The sequence below is a fragment of the Arachis hypogaea genome, chromosome 15, assembly GCF_003086295.3.
Source record: "Arachis hypogaea cultivar Tifrunner chromosome 15, arahy.Tifrunner.gnm2.J5K5, whole genome shotgun sequence".
In the NCBI taxonomy this organism is placed as follows: Eukaryota; Viridiplantae; Streptophyta; class Magnoliopsida; order Fabales; family Fabaceae; genus Arachis; species Arachis hypogaea.
Genome location: NC_092050.1, coordinates 28,939,232 through 28,959,194, shown reverse-complemented (window position 1 = coordinate 28,959,194; position 19,963 = coordinate 28,939,232). Strand labels below are relative to the sequence as shown.

The 19,963-nt window shown below is 37.4% G+C and overlaps 1 non-coding gene across 1 annotated transcript; it reads left to right on the top strand.

Moving 5' to 3' along the window:
- The first annotated feature begins 3,023 nt into the window (after positions 1-3,023).
- Positions 3,024-3,130, top strand: LOC112752421 (small nucleolar RNA R71). Its single transcript, XR_003176859.1, has one exon. It is a non-coding gene; the product is annotated as a small nucleolar RNA R71 (small nucleolar RNA).
- The last annotated feature ends 16,833 nt before the right edge of the window (positions 3,131-19,963 follow it).

The following is a 19,963-nucleotide window of genomic DNA, read 5'->3' as shown; positions in this document are numbered from 1 at the left end:
TCCTATTTATACTAAACTAGTTACTAGGGCTTACAAAGATGAGTAAATGATGCAGAAATCTACTTCCGGGCCCACTTGGTGTGTGCTTGGGCTGAGCATTGAGCTTTCATGTATAGAGACTCTTTTTAGAGTTAAACACCAGGTTGTAGCCTATTTCTGGCGTTTAACTCTGATTTGCAATCTGTTTCTGGCGTTTAACTCCAGAATAGGGCAGGAAGTTGGCGTTTGAACGCCAGTTTGTGTCGTCAAAAATTGGGCAAAGTATGGACTATTATATATTGTGGGAAAGCCCTGGATGTCTACTTTCCAACACAATTGAGATCGCACCAATTGGGTTTCTGTAGCTCCAGAAAATCCATTTTGAGTGCAGGGAGGTCAAATTCCAACAGCATCTAGAGTCCTTCTTCAGCCTCTGAATTAGATTTTTGCTCAAGTCCCTTAATTTCAACTAGAAATTACCTAAAATCATAGAAAAACTCACAAACTCATAGTAAAGTCCATAAATGTGATTTTTATTTAAAAACTAATAAAAATATACTAAAAACTAACTAAATCATACTAAAAACTATGTAAAAACAATGCCAAAAAGCGTATAAATTATCCGCTCATCAGTAAACTACTCGAGGTTGAAGCTTGTTGGGTGTTTTGTGCGGGTTGAGGAGAGAGAGTTAAACGGGAAAGGGCTTCGGCTATCATAGCCATATACGCCTCTTGTTTCTTGTGGAACTCTCGTTGTTCTTGCATGAAGGTGTGAATTGTGTCATTCATGTAAGGTTGATTGGAGGGAAGGGCTTGGTTAACTTGAGGAGGGTGATGAACTGAAGATTGATGGTTTAGAATTCACAATAAATTCTCATTTCTAGTATAGTTTCTAAACCAAGCAATAATCCTTTCATACACAAACTTGTTTGCCACTTAAGCAAACCCAATAAAATTTATAACCGAAGTATTCAAACCTCGGGTTGTCTTCTCAAGAAATTGCAGGGAAGTATAATTTATTATTGGTTATGGAAAAAGGTGTATTTTTGGGTTTTTCTAAAATAGGGAACAAGTAACTTAAATGACAAGAAAGATAAATCAATAATTATAAAAATCTCTGGCAAGGTATAAGAACTGGAAATCCCATCCTAGTTATCCTTATCAGGTGTGATGAGAATTGTTATTGCTCCCACTTAGTTAACCCTTACTAAATAAAGAAAAGTCAAGTGGACTAATTAATTTGATCCTCAAGTCCTAGTCAACTCCTGTAGAAAGACTAGCTTTAGAGCGATCCAAATCAATCAGCGGTTCTCAATTTTCAATCAACTGTTGAGTCTGACAACTCAAGTGTTACCAATTACTTAACCAAAGCAAAAAGGGAGAAGATCTACTAGGATAAAAATGCCTTCAGATTGGAAGCAGCAGTAACATAAATAAAAGAAGGAAATCTTAAATCTGAAATACCTCAAATTATATTAAATAGAATATTCAAATCTAACATGGAAAGATTCATAAGTCAAATTGAAAAGATAAATAACAATTAAAGTAATAGAATAAATAAAAGTAGAAAATAAATTAAAAGAATATTGAACCTGTGATTAAAGAGAAGTAGCGTAATCATAATAGAAATCCTAAATCCTAAACCTAAGAGAGAGGAGAGAGCCTCTCTCTCTAAAAGCTACATCTAAAACATAAAATTTTGAATACGAATGTTGTATTTTGTTGTGTTAATGAGTGGATTGATTCTCCCACTTTATAGCCTCTAATATGTGTTTTATAGGCCAAAAACTGGGTCAAAAACAGCTTAGAAATCGCCCCCAGCAATTTCTGGTACGTACAGGTCGCTGCAAAGTTACGCGAAAGCGTCGTCCACGCGTTAGCGTGGATTGGGTTTTTGCGAGGTCACGCGTCCGCGTGGTCTACGCGTGCGCGTCACCTGGATTTAGAGAAGCTATAGCAAATTATATATCGTTGCGAAGCCCCGGATGTTAGCTTTCCAACACAACTGAAACCGCGTCATTTGGACCTTTGTAGCTCAAGTTATGACCATTTTAGTGCGAAGAGGTCAGGCTGGATAGCTTTAGCAGTTCCTTCAGCTTCTTGTATTCCTTCCAGTTTTGCATGCTTCCTTTCCATCCTCCAAGCCATTCCTGCCCTATAAACCTTGAAAACACTTAACACACATATCATGGCATCGAATGGTAATAAGAGAGGATTAAACATAGGAAATTTAAGAGCACGAAGCATGTTTTCAATCATAGCACAAAATCAAGAAGGAAATTGTAAAACCATGCATTTTGTATGGATAAGTGTATGAAAGATTGATAAAAACCACTCAATTGAGCATAAGATAAACCATAAAATAGTGGTTTATCAGAGGGCTAGACCTACTATATGGGTGTAGGTACTTCCCTTGAGGTTGAGATTGTGGGGGTTGTTGGTAGGGTTGTTGGTATTGTGGTTGACCTTGGGGTTGTTGATGGTAGTAGACTTGAGCATTTTGGTTGGGTTGAGCTTGGGGAGCTTGGTTCCACCTTTAGTTTGAATTATCTCTCCACCCTTGGTTTTGATTGCCTCTATGTTGGTAGGATCCTTGGTTGTAATTTGGTCTTTGTGGATAAGAGTTGGCTACCGCCAATGTAGTGTCCTCTTGGAGCTGAGGGCACTCATCGGTGTAATGAGTGTTACAAGCACAAACACCACATATCCTTGATGGTCCTTCGATCCTTGGAGGTTGAGGTAGAGCATTTATCAAAGCTTGAGGAATTTTTTTCCCTTGGGTGATTTATCGCAACAAGATTGTCATCTCACCGAGGGTCTTGGTCAAAATAGCATCTTCAGAGGGAGAAACTTCACTCAAAGCTTTCGGTTGTGGACTCCTTGCCCTTGAGTGTTGAGTAGAATCCGCTAAATCAGATATAACTTCCCACGCTTTCGCAGTGGTCTTGTTTTTGGTCAATGATCCTCCACTCGCGGCATCAAGGAGAAGCTTGTCTTGGTGGTGCATTCGTTGACAGAAATAACTGATAAGAACCAACTCATCAATCCAGTGATGAGGGCAAGCCTCCAGCAACTTCTTGAATCTCTCCCAGTATTCATACAAAATCTTTCCATCTCATTGCACAATGCATGAGATCTCTCTTCTTAACTTGTCAGTTTTCTGAGGAGGGTAGAACTTTTCTAAAAGCTCTTTACGCAACAAGTCCCAATTGGATCTAACTTCAACTGGTAAAGTATAAAACCAGTCCTTTGCTTTTTCCTCCAAAGAGAAAGGGAAAGCGAAGACCAACACTGCGGCTTCATCCGCCCCATGTCTTCTAGCCGTTGCACATGCAACTTGGAAGTCCTTTAGATGCTTCAGAGGATCTTCCCCAGGTAGTCCATTGTATTTGCGAGCAAGTTTATCGTGCCAGACTTGAGCTTAAAATTTGGATCTAAAGCCGGATATAAAATTTGAAGCAGTTGCAAGTCAAGATCAGGAGCTCCGGCCTCCTTCAAGGTGATTCTTCCAGGTGGGTGATGAATATAGAGTCTTCTCATTGATTGGAGAATGATGGTCACGGATGGGTGGTGATAGTGAATTGGAGTGCTCCTCAAGGGAACCTGGTTCACTATTCAGAAAAGCTAGCCAGCACCGAGATTTCCTTATATGAGTTAAAGTTCTTTCAATTTTCGGATCAAAAGTGGCCAAGCTCGGGTCTGGAAGCGACCGTGTCATTCACTAAGGAGGCAATGAAACCATGCAATTACGAAAAGCAAAACAAAATAGGCAAATAAACAAGAACCACTTAACAATCAACGACTACTAAGACTAACTAAAGAGAAGAGTAGTATCTACAATTAATGCCAAGTAGCAAACCAAAAATCAAGTATTTACACTATTCACATATTTACAACAACTAAAATTGTGGCACTCATTGCACTTAAAGTGAACTCTCCGGCAACGGCGCCAAAATTTGACGATGGACCAAAATGCACGGGTTAGGAACTTTGATTATCAAAATGGGATTGGCGTTGTAAGAATATTCCTAACCCGACAAATTGGCCATCAATCAAATTGAAAACTCACAAGATGTGTCACAATTCAAAACAAATTCAAAACCGATAGTATTTGACTCCCGAGTCGTCTCCCAAGGAGTACTTTAGAACAATGAGTGTGCAATTTCGGTTGTAGTGATCAAGGGGTTATCAATGAAGAAATGAACATATAAAGCAATAAAAGAATATGCAAAATTGTAATGATTGAACTAATGAAGAAATTAAAGAACCGACTATGTAATATAAACAAGTAAAGTATAAAAGAGATTAACATAGAAGTGAATAAAAGATTGAAAGCATTAAAAAGAGTCTTGGCTTGGAGTGAGCTAAGGGTCCTTTCTTTGTTGGAACCACAACTATAACAATTATGATGGATTAGTCTCACTTGATCAACCATCACATCGAAAAGTAAGTTAAATGAGTATAAGTGTTCTCAACCCACAAATCCTAAATTGCTTGCTAATTGCCTTAGCAACAAATTAGCGTTAGTGGGAACAAGAATAATTAACAATCTAAGAATTGAAACTAAATGTCAGACATTCTAACTCTAGAAACCGAATTTCTCACTTTACCCAAGTCAAGAGCCAAAAATTTAGCCTAAAACCATGTTTGACGTTTTGTCAAACACTTGGTGGGCAAAAACCTTAAACATGGAGAAAATGATAAAAGGCTTGAAAGTAAAAGTAACAATTGATCTCAATCAACAAGAATAACATAAGGAAGCATGAAACAAACATTAAACATCAACTTCATCAACGAGAAATTGAAATTGCAAGAGAGAAGCAAAATTGAACTAAAACTTGAATTAGAAGAAAGAGTAATGACAATGTAACTATAAAGAGTAATAACAAGAGAATACTTACAATGAAAGCTAGCAAAATCCAAGATCAAAAATGGAAATGGCACTTGAATGTAAAACCCTAATATAAACCCTAATAGAGATGATGAAAAACTTAGAGAAAAACTAAAACTAAAAGCTTCCTACCACTACTCCTAACTATACTAATGATATGCTATGTTCTATCCTTCATTTCCCTTTCAATATGAGCCAAAAGACTTCAGAAATGGGCCTCCAAAGCCCCCAAATTGCGAGTCATGTGTCATTTTAATGAAGTCATGTGCGGACGCACAGACGCGTGCGGCCGCGCAATTGGCGAAAAATCCCTTCCTATGCGTACGCACAAGTAGCTATGCGCACCACACTAGGCGATGCCTGGTTGGACGCGCGACGCGCTCAAAACACTCCACGCGCTCTGATTGGGTGGCTGTGCGTATGAACAAGTAGCCGTGCGCATGCACACGTCTATGAACTCATCTCCTTTGATTCTTCTTGTTTCCTCCACTTTACATGCTCTTCTTCCATTTTCTCCAACCCATTTTTAACTTATACGCCTGGAATCACTCACAAACAACATCAAGGCATCGAATTGAAGGCAAATGGAATAAAATAGATTCAATTAGGCACAAAAGAGCATGTTTTCATAATCAAGCGCAATTTGGGAGGAAAGTTCAAAAGCATGCTATTCAAGGGAATAAGTGCGAGTTTATGTGATGAAAATACATTCAATTCTAACAAAAAATTATCATCAAATATAGATTCATCAGAGGCGTTGAACGCCAGCAATGGAGTAGAGGCTGGGCGTTCAACGCCCAAAAAGGGACAACTCCTGGCATTGAACGCCCCAATAGGAGTAGCTGGGCGTCCAACGCCCACTAAGGATCCCCTGGTTAAAGAACTGAAGGAAACCAAGGCTCATGAGGAGACTATAGAGGTTCCCTTTTAAATGCCTGGTTGAAAATTATAGACTCTGCAGAATACTCCTCCTTTGATGAGGAAGAAGAAACTAGGGAAGAGCAAATTGCTCGGTACCTAGGGATTCTGATGAAGCTGAATGCCAAATTATTTGGAACAGAGACATTGGAGGAAGAACCTCCAGTGCTCACCAAAGAACTCAATGCCTTGGTTCAGAAGAAACTACCTCAGAAGCTGCCAGATCCCAGACGTTTTCTAATTCCTTGCACCATAAGAACAATTACTTTTAAAAAGGCTTTATGTGACCTAGGGTCAAGCATAAACCTCATGCCTCTCTCTGCAATGGAGAGGCTGGAAATCTTTGAGGTGCAAGCTGCCAAGATCTCATTGGAGATAGCAGACAAGTCACTGAAAAGGGCATATGCCCTGGTAGAGGATGTTTTAGTGAAGGTTGAAGACTTATACATCCCTGCAGATTTTATAATATTAGATACTGGAGAGGACGACGATAAATCTACCATCCTTGGAAGACCTTTCCTGGCTATAGCCAATGCCATAATTGATGTGGCAAAGGGAGAACTAGTCCTACAATTATGGGAGGATCACATCTTATTCAAGATGCCCAAACCTAACTCCTTCCCTAAAGGAGAGACAACTGTGCAATACTTAGTGTTCCAACCCTCTCTCTCAGTGCAGAGCTATATAGAGCCCCCAGATACCAAATCTAAGTTTGGTGTTGTGAAACTATCCACAAGTACTGAGGATGAGGGTACTAAGAAGAAGGTACCTAAAGGCTGGAGGGATAAGAAAATTCCACCGAAGACCTCTCATCTGGCATGAGAGTTGTCTTCAAAGACAGCCCAGTGATTCCGCACACTGTGAACAAGATCTTGTCTCTCGAACACGTGGAGCTCATCCATGAGAGCACAGGAAAGAAGTTCACTGTAACGGGTGACATTTTGAGCCCCTATCTGTCTCTGTAAATGAGCTAACCATCAAGCTAGTGACGTTAAAGAAGCGCTTGTTGGGAGGCAACCCAATCATAACTAGAGTCTTCCTGTTTTCCTTAAGTTTATTTATCTAATATTAGTTTATTTTCATAATTATTTTTTGTTTAAGTTTTGATCATGTGCAGTAGTAGGAACAGAGACAAAGACGTTCAAAGATGGAAGCAGAACACCCTGGAGTACACCCCTTGCTGGCGTTGAACGCCAGACAAGGAGGCAAGAGGGGCGTTCAACTCCCCAATTGGGTGAGGAAGATTGGCGTTGAAGGTCAAGGGAGGAGTCCCTAAAGGGCATTCAATGCTCACAATGGAGCAAGAAGCTGGCGTTGAACGCCAGCCAGGGTGCAGGGAATTCGAATTCCCTAGCCTCTCAGGATCAGTGGGTCCCACAGAATCTCCACCTACCCCACACTCTTCTCTCTCTTACTTTCCTCTCTTCTCCATACACACTCTTCCCTATACACCCTCAACTAATCATATCCACATCACCTTTCTCTCTTCTCAAAACCCTTCATCACTACCATCCATCCATTCCCACCAACCCCACCTACTTCAAATTCAAAATATTTCCCTCCCAAATCTCCCACCCCATAACTGAATCCTAACACAAACCCCCCTATAAATACCCCCTCCATCACCCCTTCATACTCACACATACACAACCCTCATACACCATATATCCCCCCCCCCCACTTGGCCGAATCGCTCTCTCCCTCTATCTCCACTATTTCTCTTCTTCTTCTACTCTATTATTCCATTTTGTTCATCAATTGGAACTGAGCTTCATTGAAAAACTCTAAGATCCATTGTATCATTCTCTTCTTCTTGTTCCTACTTTGTTTTTTATTGCTTAGGGACAATCAATAGTTTAAGTTTGATGTTCTGATGAGCGGATATTTTATACGCTTTTTGGCATCAATTTCATATCATTTTAGTTTTATTTTGTTCAAGTTTTATTATATTTTCATAGGTTTTAGTGTAAATTCATATTTTTTGGATTCTACTTTTAGTTTTTGTGTTTTACAATGATTTCCATTAAATTCTTACTGAAATTGAGGAGTTTTAGAAAAGTCTGATTCAGAGACAGAGGAAGGACTACAAATACTGTTGGATTCTGACCTCCATGCACTCGAAGGAGCATTTCTAGAGCTATAGAAGTTCAAATGGCGCGCTCTCAATGGTATTTGAAAGCTAACATCCAGGAAGTTCCAGCAATATATGATATTCCATACTTATCTCTAGAAATTAAAGTCCAACACTGGCGTTCAACACCAGCTACCAATCCCATTCTTGGCGTTGGACGCCCAAAAGGGATCAACTGGCGTCCAACGCCCAAAAAGGGAAGCAAAGTGGGTGTCCAATGCCCCAAAGGGAGTACCAACTCGTGGACTCACCCCAAGCTCAACCCAAACACTCACCAAGTGGTCCTAAAAAGTGGATTTTCGCACTATCAACCTAGTCTATCTTATTTCTGTAATCCTTAGTCATTAGATTAGTATTTAAGGAGAAGATCACCCATGTTTAGGTGGTTCTTCCTGCCCCATTCGAACATTACACTACTTTCTGTAAAAGCATGAGCAACTAAACCTCCTAAGTTAGGGTTAGGAGCTCTGCTGATTCTCATGGATTAATAATATTACTATTCTATTTCAATACATGTTTGATTCCATTCACTTGTGCATTTTCGTTCTTCATGTCATGAATTGATGATGACCCGTGACAATCATCCTTGTTCTACATGGGTTCCGTGTGAGTCCTGCCCGGATAGCATTGAACTACAAGCTAGAGAATGCACTGCGAATTCCAAGAGCGTGCTTGGGCGACTTTGGAGGTGTGACATATAATCCTGTTGACCGTGGGTTACTGAGGTTTCTGTGGTGTTAAGGCTAGAGTATGGAAAGCAGCATTCCCTGATCCGAAAGATCCGACCTTTTCTGTGGCGTTTTGAGTAGGATTGCAAAGGGGAGTGGATTGCTTAGGTCTTCACCTTCGACTATGGTGGGAAGCCATGAGTTAACTTGATGAGGATGCTACATGAGTTGCTCGGATATAGTGGACTGCTATGGTTTAAAAGAGACTAACTTGATGAGGATGCTATATGAGTTAGTCAATTACGGCTGCCATTGAATGAATCATTCGTTGTTGAAGTAGACAGTAAGAAAAATTATTCCAAAAAGAATACGCATCTCCGAAGCCTTAACTAATTATCCATCATTGCTTTTACATTAATCTGGTATCTCGTTCTTATTATTTCATTTATGCTTTTAAACAAACAACCATCTTTTCTAATCGCCTCACTAAGATTTACAAGATAGCCATTGCTTGCTCAATCCGACAATTTCCGTGGGATCGACCCTCACTCACTTGAGGTATTACTTGGATGACCTGGTGCACTTGCCAATTATGTTGTGCGGAGTTTAATTTTGCGCATCATTTATACTGTTTGATTATTTCCGACGGTGAATTGATTACCGTCGGATATATTTGAAGAATCCGACGGTACTCAGCATTTTTCTTGTAGTGTGCCTTTTGAGTATGATTCTCGAGTGAAGGATATAGAAGTTGATGTAAAGTTGCTAACAAGTGAGAAAGCTGGTGAATACACATATTATACATCAGATAAAGCAAATGACACAAACGATGCTATTAAGTTCTAGTGTTATTTTTTAAATTTTAGTAGGAGCATTGGATTGTAATATGAACATATTGTAAAAGTAATTATATGAATGAAATTAGATTGATTGGTTTTGCTAAACATTGGATTATTGAACTTCTTTACTTTTAAATAAAATGTTGTAATGGGTTTAGTGAATGATATATTGGCTAGTTTGCTTGAAATTAGACAAGTGTATAATTGTGCAAAGTTTTGTCAAGAATAAATCGCACTAATGCACTCTTCTAAAAATCTGTCAAGAAGTGTAACATGCATTTTATAACACAATAAAAAGTCTTACAATAAGATGTGTAGTATATCACATGCGTTTGTCCATTCACACCAAACAAAAAGTGTAACATGAATAACTAGTACAATTCAATAACATCAATACCAAAATAAATAAGTTTCAATATAATTAATAAGATTTAATAATAATGAGTTTTACAACACAATAGAAAGTCTTACGAACACAAATTAAAATCTTATAAACAAGTCTTACAAATCATGAATAAGTTTCAATAACAATGCAATTAACAACAAAATAGAAAGTCTTACAAATACAAGTTAAGCTATTACATCATAAATGCCATGCCAAATTAAACAACGAAATTTAAACTGGGCCTAGAAGTTACTCCTATTTCGTACAAGTAGCTCACCACTCTTCGTACATCTCAATTGTAATATTGTCACGTCATTGCGTCCACTCATTTGTATTTTCAACCACATCAATCAACTCGACTGATGCTTCCTCTCCAACAAGATAAAATTCATCTAAGAAGCAAGTTTGCTCGTCCGAATCTGTATCCATATTCATCTAAATAAAATTTTATAATAAACAAGCAATTATAATCTGAATCCTCCATTCCTTTCTATCAAAATATTTATCTCAGTCAAAATAAGCATAAATAATCATTTTTAGTCTACTGATATTAAAATTTATATTTGGACATATTGAATTATATTGAACTAATTATCAAAATAAAACATAAGATTAAATGAATACTGAACACCATAAACACTCACTTCGGTACTTATCAAGGGCTAGAAAATGTCTCTCCTGAAAAAAAAAAGGAGTGATAGGAGGCCAGCAATTTTTGTGATTTGTAGCCATCAAATAACTATCAATGATGATTTTAATGGTGTGAGATTGGTGTGAGATTTCATCTAATGACTCACTTTTTTTTATGGTTACATACTGGCCAAAATTTAAAAAAGTTGCTGACCCCTAGATTTTTCCGAAAAAAATAGCATCCTTATTCCTTAAAACAAGACACTAATGTTTCAATCATGTATTCTCAGAAAATCAAGCTTCAACTCAGTTTAAAACCAAGTGTTAGAAATTTTTAGTGTGAATTGTGAACAAAAAATGGCTCTCATTAAAAAAATTCCTAAATCCTTAAAACAAGACACTAATATTTTTAAAATAAAATACAATGAAACATCAATTATGAAAGGAAGTAATATAGTATGTGTAGCAAGCATTTTGATGAATTATTCCTAGTAGCAGCAAAGCACATCAAAACAAATTTATCCTGTATCAACAATGAAATAAATTTGGATCATCACTACATTTTAAATTCATTTTCATAATTACATCTCACTATTTGGTAATAAATTGATATCATTTTGAAGTTATAACAAATCCAAAATGAGGAACACACTGAAAAATAGAATAAATCACAAAGTTAAATACAAAGAACACACTCTACATATAAATAATTAAATAAACTGATAGTAAAAATTAGGAACAAGATAAACTTGAATAGAGAAACAGAATTTTTCAAATACAAATTCATATAACTGCATACAAATTCAGGTAAAACAACAATAAAAACAAAAATAGCTGCGAAAGAGCACCCGTATACTTGAGGAGAAGAGAACCCATTAACGACAACACAACGTGAGCAGAGAAGAGAAGAAAAAATAAGCTAATAGAGTGTTTCCAATCATGAAAGTTTCATTATTGCTGAAAGTAGCTTCCTCAGATGGGAATTCCATCCATAATGATTAATGAACACATAACAAGAACCCTTCCTACTGCCATCATTGCCAAACAACTCAGACACAGTTGTCATTGCTGGCTTGTTGCCGAATCCCATCATCATCACCATCGATCTTCTCGGCAGTCTCATACGATGGCACTATAACACCGTTCTTGTCCTCGTCTGAAGCTTCTCCACGAGTTATAAATCGGTGATGATGATGCATGTGATGTATTTGCAGAAGAATTTAAAATTTAAAAAATAGGTACAAGCTTTGAATACACTTGCTTTTTTTAATTCAAAATTTAAATTGAAAATTTCATGTTCACAAAAAAAGAAAGTAAATGCGAATAAAATAAAATGCAAAGTAATTTTTTTAGAAAACGACCAATTAGGCGAAGGGGATGCTCCCATAAAGATGTATAAAACGTCTTTTTTTAAAGATAATTTTTAATAATTAAAATTTAACATATATAATCACTTAAATTGTGTTATTTTTGTCAAAATTAGGTTAGACAAATTAATTTGACTGAAAAAATAGTGAATCAAATTTTGAATCGGTCTAAATTAATATTATTTTTTTATTAAAAAAAGACTACAATATCCCTATTATATAAAATGACTAAAATACTCTTATTATATATATTAATTTTGAAAATCCTAAATTCTAGTCATATATATATATATAATAAGAATATTTAGTTGTGTTTTATAATAGGGATATTGTAGTAATTTTTTATAAAAAATATTAATTTATATCAGTTCAAAATTTAATTTATTAATTTTTTTGTTAAACTGATTTATCCGATCTAATTTTAATAAAAATAATATAATTTAATTGATTATATGTATTAAATTTTAATTTTAAAAAAATATCTTTTAAAAAAGATGTTTTTGACATCTTTATTTAAGTGGCTCTTTAGACGCTTTGCATGCAAATTCCAACTTTTCATTATCGACGCAAAAAAACCAAAAAAAAAGGGAGATAACACTAAAATTTGAATATAGAGAAGGATGATTTATAGTAATGATGAGAAAAAATTAAATAGGATTGGAGAGTCAAAAAAATTGCAAAGTAAACATATTAGAAGGGAGAGAATGAAAAAGAATTTATTGAATAAATAATAGAAGAAAAACTCAAATACTGAACAAGGATATGTAAGTTAACGTCAAGTATGTATGACTCTATGCATGGCGTAATGTGAATGCCATACATGACATACATAAACAATGATACCATATTTGAAAAGCAAAGATACATTGGAATTTTACTATGCGCAGAACCTTCTTTTAGAATTGTAATATAGAATATAGAATATAGATATAGATATAGATTCAATGTTTGTCTTTTATACATAAATTGCAACAGGCTAGTGGGGGATTTTAGTACAATTTAAAAATCTACTCTATCTTACAATAAGTTAGGTAAAAACAATATTAAATTTGTTAATAAATTATGATAGGGTACTATGATTTACATGTTAAAATATAGTACCATATTTATAGTAAATCGTAATAGATTAGTACGATTTATACAAAAGTAACGTTTACCCCTTTGAAAGAATGATTTATGTAAATAATAAAAAAATAATTCAAATAAATCAACCAGCTAATATTACGGATATCACCTAAAATAAAAAATGTAACATGAATCACCTCAATTATATTTCTATACAAATCAAAATAGATAGATTAGATTTAGCTCTTTATATAAATCGAAATAGTCTGGTTCGATTTATATATTTGTATATTGTCAAAATAAATTTAATTAGGGTGTTTCGATTTATACATGTTGAGAAAAATAATTAACATATTATATCAATAAAATTATCATAATTTATGAAATTAAGTATAAAAATTATTTTTTTAAAATATTGATACAATCTGAGTCTATCTCTACTATTATTTGAAACCATCTATTTTAAATAATTCAGTACTAATAAATATGAAAAAGTTATTAATTTAAAATTTAAAATATAAATGAGATATAATTTAATTAAAGTCGATCTAAATAGTAACAAAATATATCAATTTTTATTTTTAAATTAGTCTAAATTAAAGTATTAATATTATTTTATTATTTTCAAAATTATATTTTTATATTTATAATTTCATATATCTCGTTTACAGTATAAACAAGATAACTATGAATTTATCTCGTTATGTGTATTTTTTTAAAATTTTATTATCTCGTTTGTAAACAAGATAATGCCAAATAAAATCGTATCTTATCTCGTTTACCATGTAAAGGAAATATAAGCAATCTTAATTTGTTTACATAGTAAATAGAATATGTAAAAAAATAAAAATTGATAAATATGCTATAAATTATCTATATCCATAAATAAAATATTTATTTAAAAAAATCCTAATGAATATGTATATATAGTGTATCAATATTTGAAAGAAATAATTTTTATAATTAATTTTATAAATTATGATCATTTTGTTGATATAGTATGTGTTCCGAGGGTTACCTGAAACTGGAGGTCGATCTCGGTCGAGATCTTCTGTACTGGTCGGTGCCAATGTGTCTGGCCGGTAAGTGACGGCCGGAGCCGTCGTATCCGACTTGTTAATCTAGCTGCACTTCTGATCCTTGGTCACCGGAGGGTGGGGGGTACCTGCAAGAGACTCCGATGCTTAAGTTAGCATGGGTATTAAGCAGGTTTATTGTAGAATCAGAGTATGAGTTATACCTGTGTGTTCTAGTGTATTTATAATGGTGTAGAGTGATTTTAGATAAGATAACTTATCTTATCTTTGGGTGAGGTCAGCTTATCTTCAACGGAACCGCCCTTCTCTCTGTAGGCTTGGGTTGCCTTTGGATTGGGCTATGTCCCTTTGTTTGGGCCTACTTGGGCCTTCCTGTCGATTTGGCCGACCTCTTTTGTAAAGAGGTCGGGTAGTCTGACCTGAAGAGGTCGGTCGCTTTGCCTCCAATCATCCCAGGTCGGATAGCTCGACCCAGGGTATGAACAGTGCCCCTGCTTGAGCTCGGTCTTTTTTGTTGAGGTCGAGTCCTTGACTTTGGTCCCTCTTTAGTGAAGCCGAACTCAAGCATTTTGTCGATTCCTTTCTCTGTAGAGCCTTTTTGAATGTGAAACGTTTTTTCGCGCTTTTGCATTTAGTATTTTGACCATGGGAATATGCGCGACTTTAAATACCTTCATTAATTGGTTTTAATTGCCCGCTTCCCTTGGTTTTTATTTTGAATCTTTTGATCAAAAACGGTTTCTCTCCTTCGTGCTCTCCTTGTAACTTCTTCCTTTACTCTCTCACTTTTCTGTTTTCATCTGCCTCGTCCTGCCCTTTCTTGCGTGATAGCGTTGCTTGGCGATTCTCTGGGCGATTCTGTCTTTCTGTCTTCAGCTTCTTTTTGCCGCTTCTCTCTTTGTTCCAGGTTGGCTTTCTCTTCTCCTCTCTTCTGCGTCATTTTCTTGTCTGATTTAGGGAAAGTTTGATTTTTGTTTGGAGAAAGTTTGGATTTTTCTACTTTTACTGTGCCTGATTGTTGTGTGCTTTTGGATTTCTTCGTCTTTTGTGTGACTTTTTTCGCCTTTCCTGTCTGCTTGATGCCTTTGGAGTTTGCATGTTGCCGTCGTTTCTGCTTGCGCTTCTGATGATGGTTTTGAAATGATGATTTTGTTTGTTTCTGAAAAAAGGTTGTATCTTTGACGATTTTCCTGCTTTCGGCTTTTTTGGTGTTTGTTATGCCCTTTTGTTGGTAACACTGTAGAAAGATAGTGGCTTTTGTGTTTTTACTTCCTTTGCGTTATTTGAGACCTTCTTTTTGATGAATGTTGGGACGTAAGCTGTAGGGATTTCCTGAAACCTTGCCTTGTTTATGCCTCCAAAGGATGCCCCAGGACTTTGGTTTGAGTCTTGGGGTTTTCCTTTCCTATGTGTTTGCCTGTGTCATTTTAGTCGAGTTGTTTTGCCCCTCGTCCGAGATATTTTTTAGTAATCCAATCTTCCTTTCTTATTTGTAGGATTAGTCGGCGTCATGTCTTCTCGCAATAACATTGTAGAGGTGTCTTCCAACGTTTCTGAGGGGATGTCTAATTGGCTGGACTCCCTTGTCCTAATGTGTGTCTTTGTCGTGGATACTGAATTTTGTGTAGAACTGAGGAGGCGTCATAGGATTTGTAGTAGCAGTGACCGGGAGAGGGATTATGAACTTGTAGCTCCTGATTCTAATGAGAGGGCTTGCTTTTCTACTTTCGTCGAGGGGAGCGTCCCTTCTTCTATGCTTATGAATAATGCTTCAGCCAATTAGACGTTACTTTTCCTTTTACTGCTTTTGAAACTGACCTGTTGTGGTCATGTAACATTGCTCCATCCCAGCTTCATCCGAATTCCTAGGGTTTTATCAAAATATTTCAACTGCTTTGCCAAGAGTTAGGCATAACACCTTCTGAAACTCTTTTCCTTTATCTTTTCATCTCGGCCAAGCCCGGAGGTTCCTCCAAAAAGAAAGCTTCCTAGGTTTCTTTCAGATTGGCCCAGGGGCATAAAGTTTTTGCCATGTATGATGAGTCGTTTAAAGATTTTAAGAACTATTTCTTCCGAGTCCGTGCCGTTGAGGGGGTCTGCCCCTTTTTTCTTGATGAAAATGACGAGCCTGCTTTTCCTCTAGAGTGGAAAAAGAATGTGAGAGTGCCACGTTATACATGGGAGATGCTTAATGAGATTGAGCGAGCCTTTGTAGTTGTTCTTGAAGATTTGTGGGGGAAACCACCCCATCTGGATACGAAAAGATTCTTAAGTGATCCATCTTTGGTTCGAACTGCTTTGGGTACTGTCCGACTTGTTTTTATACTTGCTTCTGATATTTTCTTCTCCTATGTTGTAACTTGTCTTTTGTGGTTGATTCTGTATTTTCAGAGATGTCGAAAAATAATGATTCCATGAAGGCCTACAAGAAGGCGAAGAAGGTTGCTGCTGCTCACAACATCTTGGCCAAAGCGGCCGGGGAGGGATCTTCCCAAGTGCAAGTGAAGCCGCCCATGCCGAGTTCTCCTGGGCCGAGGAAAGTGATCCCCACTCCCCGAGTTTGTCTGGCTGACCCTCCACCGACTTCTGCCTCTAGTTCTGGTGCTCCTCCCAACAAGAAGCAGAAAACAGCCGAGCCTTTCAACCTTGATGCTCCTGACTTTAATGCAATTGAATTTGTGGATCAGCAAATCGGTCCCTGTGGTGCCCTTCCTATGGACGATGTATCGCTCCTTCGCCATCTGGACTTTATAACTCGAAGCAGTGTTAGAATGGCATACATGGGGGCTGCCCTATACCGGACTTGCTCAGAATCTTCCTCTCCATGCCACCAAAGCCTTTATGGAGGAGGCTAAACAAGAGTTTGATCGGATGAAGGGCCTGAAGGAGGAGCTTGAAGTAAAGGTGGCCATGTTGGAGAAGGATCTGGAAAATGAAAAGGCAAGTTCCCTTGCTCTGGCGGCTTCTGTGCGGTTGGCCGAGGACACGGCTTTAAGGCATAAGGAGAGTTATGTCACATCCTATCGAGAGGGGATGCATTTGAAGGAGGAGTTGGAAAATGCCCGGGCTGATTACTCTGAGCTCCAAGGTCATCTCGTTGGCAGTGTGACTGCTGCTTACGAGAACCTAAAGGAGCAGGTTCGGATTATTGCTCCCGAGGCTGACCTCACTCTCTTTAGCCTGGAGAATGTCGTCAGGGATGGTAAGATTGTCCCTGATGATGAGGATGATGATGATGTTGAACCTCTCCCTATTCCTTCTACCAAGGTGTCAACTCCTACTGTTCCTCCTGCTGAGGTCGGCCCTCCTGCTTCTGATCCTGACTGCCAGATCTTAAACCGGGACGATGGTACTGTGGATGTTGTTCCTCTCCAGGCTCGCCCTCCTTCTCCTCAGACTGATGCTGTTAAAAAGTCTTCTGATCTTTAGTTTTTAGATATCTGTGTAGTTGGCCCGGCTTGTGGGCTTTTAACTCTTTATTTTGTGGTTGGTATCTTTTGATGACACTCTTTTTGGTTGCTTTTAGCAACCCATTAAAACAAAACACAACGAGTAGCTCCTAAGCTTTTGGGTTTGACCCTGAAGTTTGTTATTTTGTGTCACGCTTGTTTGTATCTGTCTTAACTCCTTGCTGCTCAGTCTCTTTGAACTGTTTTGTAGATGCATGGATCCTAGTCCATAACCGACTTCTTTATTCCGTCTTTTTCCAAATTTATTTTGTAATTGGCCGACGTCATCATGTCGATTTTTCTCAGTTATCTTTAGTAATCCATTTTTTAGTTGGACCTTGGTGGGTCTCTTTTATGGATTACTTTTTGTAACTTTGTAGCTTGGTTGGGCCGACTTCATCATGTCGGTTCTTTCTAAGCTATTTTTGTAATCCTCTTTCTTGGACCTTTGTCAGGTTTCTTTCAGGGATTACTTCTATAACTTTTTGTTGTAGGAGACCGACTTCGTTAGGTCGATCTCTTCTAAGTTATTTTTGTAATCCTCTTTCTTGGACCTTTGTCATGTCTCTTTCAGGGATTGCTTCTATAACTTTTGTTGTAGGAGACCGACTTCGTTAGGTCGATCTCTTCCAAGTTATTTTTGTAATCCTCTTTCTTGGACATTTGTCAGGTCTCTTTCAGGGATTACTTTTATAACTTGTTTGTAGGGGACCGACTTCATTAGGTCGATCTCTTCTAAGTTATTTTTGTAATCCTCTTTTTTGGACCTTTGTCAGGTCTCTTTCAGGGATTACTTCTATAACTTTGTTGTAGGAGACTGACTTCGTTAGGTCGATCTCTTCTAAGTTATTTTTGTAATCCTCTTTCTTGGACCTTTGTCAGGTCTCTTTCGGGGATTACTTTTATAACTTTTTCATTTTGGGCTGACTTTGTCATGTCGGGCCCTTCTAAGTTAAAGTAATCCTCTTTAATAGGGTTGGCCAGACCTCTTTCCAGGGTTTACTTATAACTTGGGTTGACTTGGTCGACTTCTTAACGTCGGCCAGTCTTTAAGTTATTATTTAGCAATCCATAAGACCTCGTCAGGTTCTTTTCCGGAATGCTTTCGATAACTTCTTACATTATTCTGTGTTCATCTTTGCCGATTTGTAGAAAGTGGTTGTTATCTTTAGATCATCTTTTGGGTGAATCGCGTTTTCACCTTTACCGGACGGTTATCTTTATCGTGATCGTGCAGTGAAATTGTTTTTCAGTTTCTGCCGATCTGTTGCTTTATAATCGGATGATGAATGCTTCAGATTAATGCGTCTTGAAATCTTGTAGAATATCTAAAATATATTTTATTCAAAGGAAAGTGCAAATATATACATGTGGGAATTTTTCATCCCTTTAAGTCGGATAGTGTCTAGGTCTCAACTTGGTGCCTCGTTAAAAAACCTTTTCAGGAAAAAGAGTGCATCCAATAATGAGATCTTTTACTTTTTCTAACTGTAGTACCTTCTTAGGTTGTGATAAACCCCGATTTTGTGGTTTCTCTTGTGCTTATTTTGGGGGATTTTATCAACTTTTCTCACATTTATTCAATGAAATAGCATGGTTTTGCAATTCTCCCTTGATTTGTGCTTGAAAGTAAAAACATGCTTTTTAGTCCCTAAAATTGGTGATTTTAATTCACTTTAATTTCATTCGATGCCTTGATATGTTTGTTGAGTAATTTCAGGTTCAAAAGGCAAGTATTGGATGGAAGAAGTGAGGAGAAAAGTGGTGCACGAAATTGTGATGTCCAGGCTCGAACAATCCCTGGCAACGTGAGCAACTTGGTACGCGTAATCGTGATTACACTTTAATCATGTAAAATTCATGGCTCCTTCTTTCCCTGGCAATGGCGCCAAGAACATGGTGCCAATACCATGGTTCACAACTTCGATACAACTAACCAGCAAGTGCACTGGGTCGTCCAAGTAATACCTTACGTGAGTAAGGGTCGAATCCCACGGAGATTGTTGGTATGAAGCAAGCTATGGTCACCTTGTAAATCTCAGTCAGGCAGATATAAAATAGTAATGAGGTTTTCGAAATTAATTAATAAAATAGGGATAGAAATACTTATGTAAATCACTGGTGAGAATTTCAGATAAGCGAATAGAGATGCTTCTCATTCCTCTAAACCTCTGCTTTCCTGCTATCTTCATCCAATCGATCTTACTCCTTTCCATGGCTGCTTTATGCAAGGGCATCACCGTTGTCAGTGGCTACATCCCCTCCTCTCAGTGAAAAATATGCTCACATGCTCTGTCACAGCACGACTAATCATCTGTCGGTTCTCGATCATGCTGGAATAGGATTCACCCTCCTTTTGCGTCTGTCACTAACGCCCAGCACTTGCGAGTTTGAAGCTCGTCACAGTCATTCAATCATTGAATCCTACTCAGAATACCACAGACAAGGTTTAGACCTTCTGGATTCTCTTGAATGCCGCCATCATTCTAGCTTACACCACGAAGATTCCGGTTAAGAGATCTAAGAGATATTCATTCTAGCTTAATTCATGTAAAACGGAAGTGTTTGTCAGGCACGTGTTCATAGGGGAGAATGGTGATGAGC